The sequence below is a fragment of the Theropithecus gelada genome, chromosome X, assembly GCF_003255815.1.
Source record: "Theropithecus gelada isolate Dixy chromosome X, Tgel_1.0, whole genome shotgun sequence".
Lineage (NCBI taxonomy): Eukaryota > Metazoa > Chordata > Mammalia > Primates > Cercopithecidae > Theropithecus > Theropithecus gelada.
Genome location: NC_037689.1, coordinates 82,745,569 through 82,756,413, shown reverse-complemented (window position 1 = coordinate 82,756,413; position 10,845 = coordinate 82,745,569). Strand labels below are relative to the sequence as shown.

At 47.3% G+C, this 10,845-nt stretch overlaps 1 pseudogene; it reads left to right on the top strand.

Annotated features, from left to right (window-relative positions):
* The first annotated feature begins 331 nt into the window (after nt 1-331).
* On the top strand, nt 332-902 carry LOC112616566 (annotated as a pseudogene).
* Nucleotides 903-10,845: the final 9,943 nt, after the last annotated feature.

Genomic DNA, 10,845 nt, shown 5'->3' with positions numbered 1-10,845 from the left:
TGTGAGATACTGGTGACAGCTCTGGATCTTCTTTCCAGAAAAATTCAGTTATGCACATATACATAGTATTGTACACAACCTCAGAAGAGGCTTCTAGGACCTACTGAAGCCCATCCTCTAGTAGTCCACAGACTCCAGGGTAAGAACTCTTGACTTATACAACCCTTTGCAGCTGACTCTTTTATAGCATTAAGGGTATAGAAAGTGTGGGGGGCATCTTATCATCCTCATCTTCTCCTCAGAGAGAAATGTTTAGAATAGCTCCCTACATTAACCAAGTATCTCTGAATATTCTTTCTTTCTCTCTTGTACATAGGACAACAAGGGAAGAATGCAGACAATCACATGTGTGGTTGTAGGAGATGAGGCTATAGGTAAAACCTGCCTCCTCATCAGTTACACAACAAACGCCTTTCCTGAAGAGTATATCCCCACTGTCTGACAACTATAGCGTCCAGACATCTGTGGATGGGCAAATCGTCAGCCTGAACACGTGGGACACTGCTGGCCAAGAGGAGTATGACTGACTGCGAACACTCTCCTAACCCCAGACCAGTATCTTTGTTCTTTGTTTTTCCACTGGGAACCCATCCTCTTATGCCAATGTGAGGCATAAGTGGCACCCAGAGGTCTCCCATCATTGCCCCAATGTGCCTGTTCTGCTGGTAGGCACCAAGAGGGACCTGTGGAGTGACCTTGAGACAGTGAAGAAGCTGAAGGAGCAGAGCCTAGTGCCCATGACTCCCCAGCAAGGCACTTCCCTGGCTAAGCAGTTGGGGGCTGTGAAGTATCTGAAATATTCGGCCCTGATGCAAGATGGGGTGCATGATGTATTTTTAGAAGCTGTCTGGGCTGTGCTTTACTCTGCTACAAAGAACACCAAGAAGTGCATCCTCTTATAGCTTCTGGGTGCTACCTGGGGACTGCACCTAAGAAGTATAAGGGTGATATTCCTTTGTCAGCAGTTAAAGAGTGCCAGCATGAGCCATTTGTCTCTTCTAGAAACCCTAGACTGCAGGATATTGAGCTTTTGGAGGAATGAAGACAGACTTATTTGTGCATAGCTGCTTTAAAGTTTGGTCTGACCTTTTGGAGGAAGGGGTGTGTGTGTGTGTGTGTGTCCCCTGTCGAAGTGGTAAGAGGAGGTGCCACTCAGTGCTGTTCTTTTCTCTCCTGGCCAGGTAATGATAAGCAGAGCAGCTTAGGACTGTTCATTGTAGACTTTTGCTTGTCTGCTTTTAAATCTAATTGGAGCTTTCCTTGCTGTATTTACCACTGAGCAAGTGCCTCACAGAAGGACAAGGTTATCCGGTTTTTATTTATTTATTATTATTATTATTGTTAATATTTTTTGAGACGGAGTTTCTTTCTTGTCACCCAGGCTGGAATGCAATGATATGATCTCGGCTCACTGCAACCTCCGCCTCCCAGGTTCCAGCAATTTTCCTGCCTCAGCCTCCCGAGTAGCTGGGATTACAGGCACCCGCCACCATGCCCGGCTAATTCTTTCGTATTTTTAGTAGAGACAGGGTTTCACCATGTTGGCCAGACTGGTCTCGAACTCCTGACCTCAGATGATCCACCCATCTCAGCCTCCCAAAGTGCTGGGATTACAGGTGTAAGCCACCATGCCCGGCCTATTTTTATTATTTTTTTGAGAATCTCACTGTCACCCAGGCTGGAGTGCAGTGGCACGATCTTGGCTTACTGCAACCTCCGCCTCCTAAGTTTCAAGCAATTCTCCTGCCTTCTGCCTCAGCCTCCTGAGTAGCTGGGACCATAGGCACGCACTACCACACCTGGCTAATTTTTGTATTCTTAGTAGAGACGGACTCTCACCATGTTGGCCAGGCTGGTCTCAAACTCCTGACTTCAGGTGATCTGCCTGCCTCTGCCTCCCAAAGTGCTGGGATTATAGGTGTGAGCCACCATGCCCGGCTGGTTATTCAGTTTTTAAATCATTGCTTTAAACTTTCATATATGAGGTTGCTTTTTTTGGGGGGGGGTGGGAGGTTATTGCGACAGGTCTTGCTTTGTCATCCATGGAGGCTGGACTGCAGTGGCAGTGGCATGAACATGGCTCACTGCCATCTCGACATCCCAGGCTCAAGGGATCCTCTTGCCTCAGCCCCCCAAGTAGCTGGGACCATGAGTGTGTGTCACCATGTCTGGTTAATTTTTGTATTTTTGTAGAGATGGTGTTTCACCATGTCACCCGGGCTGGTCTTGAACTCCTGAGCTCAAGTGATCCTCCCATCTTGGCCTCCTAAAGTGCTGGGATTACAGGTGTGAGCTACCGTGCCTGGGCAACTAATTTTTGAAAACCATATTATGGGCTGGGCGCGGTGGCTCACGCGTGTAATCCCAGCACTTTGGGAGGCCGAGGCGGGCGGATCACAAGGTCAGGAGATCGAGACTGTCCTAACACGGTGAAACCCTGTCTCTACTAAAAAATACAAAAAATTAGCCGGGTGTGGTGGTGGCTGCCTGTAGTCCCAGCTACTCCTGGGGCTGAGACAGGAGAATGGCATGAACCTGGGAGGCGGAGCTTGCAGTGAGCCGAGATCATGCCACTGCACTCCAGCCTGGGTGATAGAGCAAGACTCCATCTCAAAAACAAACAAACAAACAAACAAAAAGCCGGGCGCGGTGGCTCAAGCCTGTAATCCCAGCACTTTGGGAGGCCGAGACGGGCGGATCACGAGGTCAGGAGATCGAGACCATCCTGGCTAACACGGTGAAACCCCGTCTCTACTAAAAATTACAAAAAACTAGCCGGGCGAGGTGGCGGGTGCCTGTAGTCCCAGCTACTCGGGAGGCTGAGGCAGGAGAATGGCGTGAACCCGGGAGGCGGAGCTTGCAGTGAGCCGAGATCCGGCCACTGCACTCCAGCCTGGGTGACAGAGCAAGACTCTGTCTCAAAAAAAAAAAAAGGAAACCATATTTGTGTGATTCCTGGGTTCCCAATGTTGACATGTTGCTCCCATTCTTGAGATGAGACATTTTCACAAAAATGGTTTAGGAGCATTTTTTAAAGTTCTGTGAGATGGTAATAGATGTTCCTTAGAAGAGTTCTGTCAGAAGAACAGAACTCTGTTCTTCCTACTGGGATTTAAAAAAAAAAAAAAAAGGGAAAAAACGGTTCTGTCATCAAATAGGTTCAAGAACCAGCAATTTAAAATAGTGGTGAGCACGGTTGCTCATGCCTATAATCCCAGCACTTCGGGATGCCAAAGCATGTAGATGGCTTGAGCTCAGGAGTTTGAGACCAACCTGGGCAACATGGCAAAACCATCTCTACAAAATATGTGAATATTTGTAATCCCAGCACTTTGGGAGGCCGAGACGGGCGGATCACGAGGTCAGGAGATCGAGACCATCCTGGCTAACCCGGTGAAACCCCGTCTCTACTAAAAAATACAAAAAACTAGCCAGGCGAGGTGGCGGGCGCCTGTAGTCCCAGCTACTCGGGAGGCTGAGGCAGGAGAATGGCGTAAAACCCGGGAGGCGGAGCTTGCAGTGAGCTGAGATCCGGCCACTGCACTCCCGCCTGGGCGACAGAGTGAGACTCCGTCTCAAAAAAAAAAAAAAAAAAAAAAGTGAATATTAGCCGGGTGTGGTGGTGTGCTCACGAGGTCAGGAGATCGAGACCATCCTGGCTAACACGGTGAAACCCCGTCTCTACTAAAAATTACAAAAAACTAGCCAGGCGAGGTGGCGGGTGCCTGTAGTCCCAGCTACTTGAGGGGCTGAGGTGGGAGGATCACTTGAACCTGGGAGGTCGAGGCTGCTGTGAGCTGGGTTTGTACCACTGTACTCCAGCCTGGGTGACAAAAGGAGACTCTGTCTCAAAAATGAACAAATAAATAAATAAAACTGAACAGGTTCTTTAATGGCAAGACTTTATAAGTTAATGTGACTTATGAAACATTTCTCAAACTTATTTCACCACTGAATTTTTTTTTTTGGTCCCATGCAACACCTATTAATATGTCTGGTGACATCATTTTTTTTTTTCTTTTTAGATGGAGTCTCGCTCTGTCGCCCAGGCTGGAGTGCAGTGGCATAATCTCGGCTCACTGCAACCTCCGCCTCCTGGGTTCAAGCAATTCTCTGCCTCAGACTCCTAAGCAGCTAGGATTATAGGCACCTGCCACTGCACCGAGCTAATTTTTGTATTTTTAGTAGAAACAGGGTTTCACCATCTTGGCTAGGCTGGTCTTGAACTCATGACCTCGTGATCCACCCACCTCAGCCTCCCAAAGTGTTGGGATTACAGACGTGAGCCACCGTGCCTGGCCGACACCATTTCAAAGAAGCTGGGTTAATGGGAACTAGGAATTTCCAAAGAAGAGGCTGTAAAACCAAAAAACATAATGTAGTCTTGTTCTTTTGGTGTTTTCCTCTTCATGCCTTTGAGACAAATGTTTATCAGCATAGTCTTATTTGTTCCTCTGCTTTAGGAGATGGGTCTGGCCCTTAGTCATGATAGTGCATTGGAGGTGGGATCTGACAGTGAGATCTGCTATCACATTCTGATAGCACTATGGGCCTTGTGATGTGGAATTACCAATCCCTCTGAAAAAAAGCTTATGTCTGAGTCTTCCCTGTGGCCCCTCTCACTTTCAGTTTTAAGGACAGACCACTCAAGGTTAACCTCCAATAGGGTGCAGTTGCTCACTCCTGTAATCCCAGCTACTCACAAGGCCGAGGCAGGAGGATTGCTTGAGGCCAGGAGTTCCAGAGCGGCCTAGGCAACATAGGGAGACCCTCATCTCTATTAAAAGAAAAAGGAGAAAAAAAATAAGTTAAGCCCCTAAATAAAACAAACAAATAAAATACTGTCCTGCCAGTCATTGTTGGAGTTCTGTGCTTTTTCTTTTCTTTTTTTTTTTTTTTTTTTGAGACGGAGTCTGGCTCTGTCGCCCGGGCTGGAGTGCAGTGGCCGGATCTCAGCTCACTGCAAGCTCCGCCTCCCGGGTTTACGCCATTCTCCTGCCTCAGCCTCCCGAGTAGCTGGGACTACAGGCGCCAGCCACCTCGCCCGGCTAGTTTTTTGTATTTTTTAGTAGAGACGGGGTTTCACCGTGTTAGCCAGGATGGTCTCGATCTTCTGACCTCGTGATCCGCCCATCTCGGCCTCCCAAAGTGCTAGGATTACAGGCTTGAGCCACCGCGCCCGGCCGTTCTGTGCTTTTTCTGAGACTTCTCTTTTGCCCTCGTGTCTGGGTTTAGCTTGAGTCTACACAGGCTGTCATGCTTGCTTCCTGTCCTTCCCTGCTCGGAACATCTCCCTGTGTATTTATTCAGCTCTGTGTGCCTTTTGAGGTCTTTTAGTTGCTCCAAAAGTTTTAGCATGTTTGATCTTTTTTTTTTTTTTTTGAGACGGAGTCTCACTTTGTCGCTCAGGCTGGAGTGCAGTGGCACTATCTCAGCTCACTGCAACCTCCACCTCCTGGGCTCAAGCGATTTTCCTGCCTCAGCCTCCTGAGTAGCTGGGATTACAGGTGCCCACGACCACGCCCAACTAATTTTTGTATTTTTAGTAGAGACGGCGTTTCAGTATGTTGGCCAGACTGGTCTGGAACTCCTGACCCCTGGTGAGCCACCCGCCTCTGCTTCCCAAAGTGCTGGGATTACAGATGTGAGCCACTGAGCGCGTCCCAGATCCATATCTCTAGCCACTGAGGTCATTCCCCTTGTGGTTATAAAGGAGTTCAAGTTTTGCTGGAGTTGCTAAGCTTGCCCCGGGGCAATAAGAGTCAGATTCCATGTCCTAGGGGGCCTGCTTCTCTTCCCTGCTTGTATTTTCGACCTTTTCATTTGATCCGGAAGGAAAACTTACTTCTTCACCTGGTGCACAGTGGTTGATAACTCCACTGTGCACACATGCTCCCTGCCAAATAGCATTGGGTTTTTGAGAGTTTAGGAAATGAAGCTAAGGGATTGCATGGTCCCCACCCCCTGCAGTGGGTAAAGTGTCTGTGCTTTGTTCTGTGGTAGCCTCCCTGTTGTTCTTTGACAAGGTTTGGTCGGCACAGCCTCCTGGACAGGGCTGACAGATAAAATACCCAATGCCCTGTTAAATTTGAACTTCAAATAAACAGATAATTTTCTATACTTTTTCTAAATCCCCAAATTCTGTATTTTTTTTCAACAGAAATTTTTCAGTGTATATACCATGCAATATTTGGAACATACACTAAAACATTATTGTTTATCTGAAATTCAAATTTAATGGGCCATCTTGTGTTTTTATTTGATAAATCTGTTAAGCCTACTCTTGGAGAATCTGGAACCTGAAAGTCAAGCAGATATCAAGTATTGATAGAAGATAAAAGGTTACATAAGCTTCCTATTCTCCTTCCTTTTCTTCTGGTTTCTCTTTTCCCTCACCATGGGCTAAAGTGTTTGTTGTTTTTTTCTTTCTTTTTTTTTTGCTTTTCTTTCATCACTGTACCCTTAACTTTGGATAGCTCTTCACTGTTGACACCATTGGTTGTCTAATGGCTGTGGCGAGTCCAGGTTGGACATGTGAACCCTGAAAATTTGAGACAAGTCTCAGTTAATTTAGAAAGTTTTATTTTGCCAAGATTGAGGATGTGAGCCCGTGACACAGCCCCTGGAAGTCCTGAAAACATGTGCCCAAGGTAGTCAGAGCAGTTTGGTTTTATATATTTTAGGAGAAATGAGACATCAATGAACATATGTCAGATGAACATTGGTTCAGTCTGGAAAGGCGGGACATCTCCAAGCAGGGGGGGTGCTTTCAGGTCATAGGTAAATAAGAGACAAATGGTTCTTTTGAGTTTCTGATTAGCCTCTCCAAAGGCGGCAATCAGATATGCATTTATCTCAGTGAGCAGAGGGATGACTTTGCATAAAAAGGGAGGCAGGTTTGCTCTAAGCAGTTCCCAGTTTGACTTTTCCCTTTAGCTTAGTGATTTTGGGGACCCAAGCTATTTTCCTTTCACATTTCCCTCCTTTTTATTTTTAAAAATCTTCTGGAGAAAGCACTTTAGAAGAAAATGAGTCTCTGGTTCCAGGTTTTGTCTGTTCTCTCATGGCTAGGATGATTTATTCCTAGATGGGTAGGTCCTGAGTTATTAGGAAAGTTCATTTTTATTATTTATGTATTAATATTTAAGACACAGTCTCATTCTGTCACCCAGGCTGGAGTGTAGTGGTATGATCTCAGCTCACTGCAACCTCTGCCTTCTGGGTTCAAGTGATTCTTGTGTCTCAGCCTCCCGAGTAGCTGGGATTACAGGTATGAGCCATAAAAACACCTGGCTAATTTTTGTGTTTTTAGTAGAGATGGGGTCTCACCATGTTGTCCAGGCTGGTCTTGAACTCCTGACCTCAGGTGATCTGCCAGCCTCAACCTCCCAAAGTGCTGGGGTTACAGGCATGAGCCACTGCGCCTGGCCAACACACTTTTGCAATGATACCAGCAATTTAGTCCATCCTGAAAGAACTGAGGGTCCTGAGAATTTAACCAGTCAAATGCAGTTTTTTTACATAATGAACTAAGGAAAGGCCGGGTATGATGGCTCACATCTGTAATCCCAGCACTTTGGGAGGCCGAGGTGGGCTGGAGCTCAAGAGTTAGAGACCAGTCTGGGCAATATGGTAAAACCCTGTTTCTTTTTTTGAGACAGAGTCTCCCTCTGTTGCCCAGGCTGGAGTGCAGTGGCACGAACTCGGCTCACTGCAAGCTCCGCCTCCCGGGTTCATGCCATTCTCCTGCCTCAACCTCCTGAGTAGCTGGGACTACAGGGTTTTGTAGTTGTAAGTTTTGCTTTGCCTTGTTTTAAAACAAGCATAGCATGCCACCACGCCCTGCTAATTTTTTGTAGTTTTAGTAGAGACGAGGTTTCACCGTGTTAGCCAGGATGGTCTCGATCTCCTGACCTCGTGATTCGCCCGCCTCGGCCTCCAAAAGTGCTGGGATTACAGGCGTGAGCTACTGCGCCCGGCCGTGAAACCATTTCTACAAAAAATACAAAAATTAGCTGGGCGTTGTAATGTGTGCCTGTAGTCCCAGTAATCGGAAGGCTGAGGTGGGAGGATAGCTTGAGCCCCAGAGGGAGAGGTTGCAGTGAGCTGAGATTGGACCACTGCACTCCAGCCTGGGTGATGAGAGTCAGACCCTGTCTCAGGGCCAGGCGTGGTAGTACGCACCTGTAATCCCAGCACTTTGGGAGGCTGAGGCGGGCGGATCACTTGAAGCTAGGAGTTCAAGACCAGCCTGTCCAACATGGCAAAACCCTGTCTCTACTTAAAAAAAAAAAAAAAAAAATTAAAAGAATTACCCAGGCATGGTGGTGCGTGCCTATAGTCACAGCTACTCGAGAGGCTGAAGCAGGAGAATTGCTTGAACCCAGGAGGCGGAGGTTGCAGTGAGCCGAGATTGTGCCACTGCACTCCAGCCTGGGTGACAGAGCAAGACTCCATCTCAAAAACAAAAACAAAGAGTCAGACCCTGTCTCAAAAAAAAAAGAAAAAAATAGGTGGTCTCCAGCTGCCAGCTACATCTTCAATAATTGTCTTGTCCCTTCTTACAATGAGTTATCTATTTGTAAACCGCTTTTTGTTGTTTTCTTCAAGAGAGAGTCTTGCTCTGTCACCCAGGGTAGAGTGCAGTGGCGCAATTTTGGCTCACTGCAACCTCTGCCTCCTGGGTTCAAGTGATTCTCATGCCTCAGCCACCCGAGTAGCTGGGATGACAGGCCTGCGCCACCACGCCCAGATAATTTTTGTATTTTTAGTAGAAGCAGGGTTTCACCATGTTGGCCAGGCTGGTTTTGAACTCCTGGCCTCAAGAAATTCACCCACCTTGGCCTCCTAAAGTGCTGGAATTACAGGCGTGAGCCACCTCACCCAGCCAACTGCTGATTTCTTTATGGCATTGTCCCCATAAACTTTTCAATTTTTTTTTTTTTTTTTTTGAGACGGAGTCTCGCTCTGTCGCCCAGGCTGGAGTGCAGTGGCGCGATCTCGGCTCACTGCAACCTCCGCCTCCCGGGTTCACGCCATTCTCCTGCCTCAGCCTCCCGAGTAGCTGGGACTACAGGCGCCCACAACCGCGCCCGGCTAATTTTTTGTATTTTTAGTAGACACGGGGTTTCACCGTGGTCTCGATCTCCTGACCTTGTGATCCGCCCGCCTCGGCCTCCCAAAGTGCTGGGATTACAGGCGTGAGCCACCGCGCCCGGCCCCCATAAACTTTTCATAAAGCACCAATGATTTCACCATTCTTTCACCCAAACTTGAACATAAACTTGATGTTGTTGCTTCAATTATAGAATTCATATTGTTCTGATAGGGCTCTTTTCAAACTGATGTCTTATCCTTTTTAGTGCCTGAAACTAGATGCTGTTCAGACTTTTTTTTTTTTTTTTTTTTTTTGAGATGGAGTCTCACTCTGTAGCCCAAGCTGGAGTGCAGTGGTGTGATGTTGGCTCACTGCAACCTCCGCCTCCCGGGCTCAAGCGATTCTCATGCCTCAGCCTCTGGAGTAGCTGGGACTACAGGGGTGTGCCACCATGCCCGGCTAATTTTTGAATTTTAGTAGAGACAGGGTTTCACCATGTTGCCCAGCTGGCTCTCAAACTCCTGAGCTCAGGTGATCCGCCTGCCTAGGCCTCCCAAAGTGCTGGGATTACAGGCATGAACCACCGTGCCCGGCCTCAGCAAATAATTATTAAGCTCCTACTATGTTACAAGCATTACCATACTAGGGGCCGGAGTTGTAAAGACAAGACATCATTTAATGTGCTTTGCCTCTTCCAGTCATCTCAGCAAAATATCCTTCTGTTTGTTATAAAAATTGACTAATTCTGGCTGGTAATTGTGTGTAGTGCTGGTGCACTAGTAAGGAAAGAACCATGTTTTTTTAATCAAACCCAGCTTTATTGAGGTATAATTTATATAACATAAAATCCACCCATTTCAAGTGTACAATTTAATACTTTTTAATATTTACTTAGTTGTGCAGCCATCTCCAAGATCCAGTTTTAGAACATTTCTATCATCCCAAAAAGATGCCTCATTCACTAAATCCCTGTTCCCACCTCTAGCCCTAGACAAACTAATCTACTTTCTTTTACAGATGTCTTTTCTGGGTATTTCATACAAATGAAATAATGTAATATATGGTCTTTTGTAACTTCATTCATTTTGGATGTTTTCAACACACATTCATTTTGTAGCATGCATTAGTACTTCATTTCTTTTTTTTTTTTTTTTTTTTTTTTTTTTGAGACGGAGTCTCGCTCTGCCGCCCAGGCTGGAGTGCAGTGGCCAGATCTCGGCTCACTGCAAGCTCTGCCTCCCGGGTTCACGCCATTCTCCTGCCTCAGCCTCCTGAGTAGCTGGGACTACAGGCGCCCGCCACCTCGCCCGGCTAGTTTTTTGTATTTTTTAGTAGAGATGGGGTTTCACCGTGTCAGCCAGGATGGTCTCGATCTCCTGACCTCGTGATCCGCCCGTCTCGGCCTCCCAAAGTGCTGGGATTACAGGCTTGAGCCACCGCGCCCGGCCCATTTCTTTTTTAGAGATGGGGTCTTGATGTGTTGCCCAGGCCAGAGTCCAGTGGCTATTCACAGGCACAGTCATACCATGCTAAACCTTGAACTCCTGAGATTAAGCGATCCTCCTGCCTCAGCTTCCAAAGTAGCTGGAACTACAAGTGCTGGCCACTCTGCCTGGTTACATTTCTTTTTTTTTTTTTTTTTTTTTTTGGCGGGGGTCTCGCCCTCCCCCCCCGGCGGGGGGGGGGGGGCGGGGTCCCCCCCCCCTGCAAGCCCCCCCCCCCGGTTTTCCCCCTTCTTCCTCCTCCCC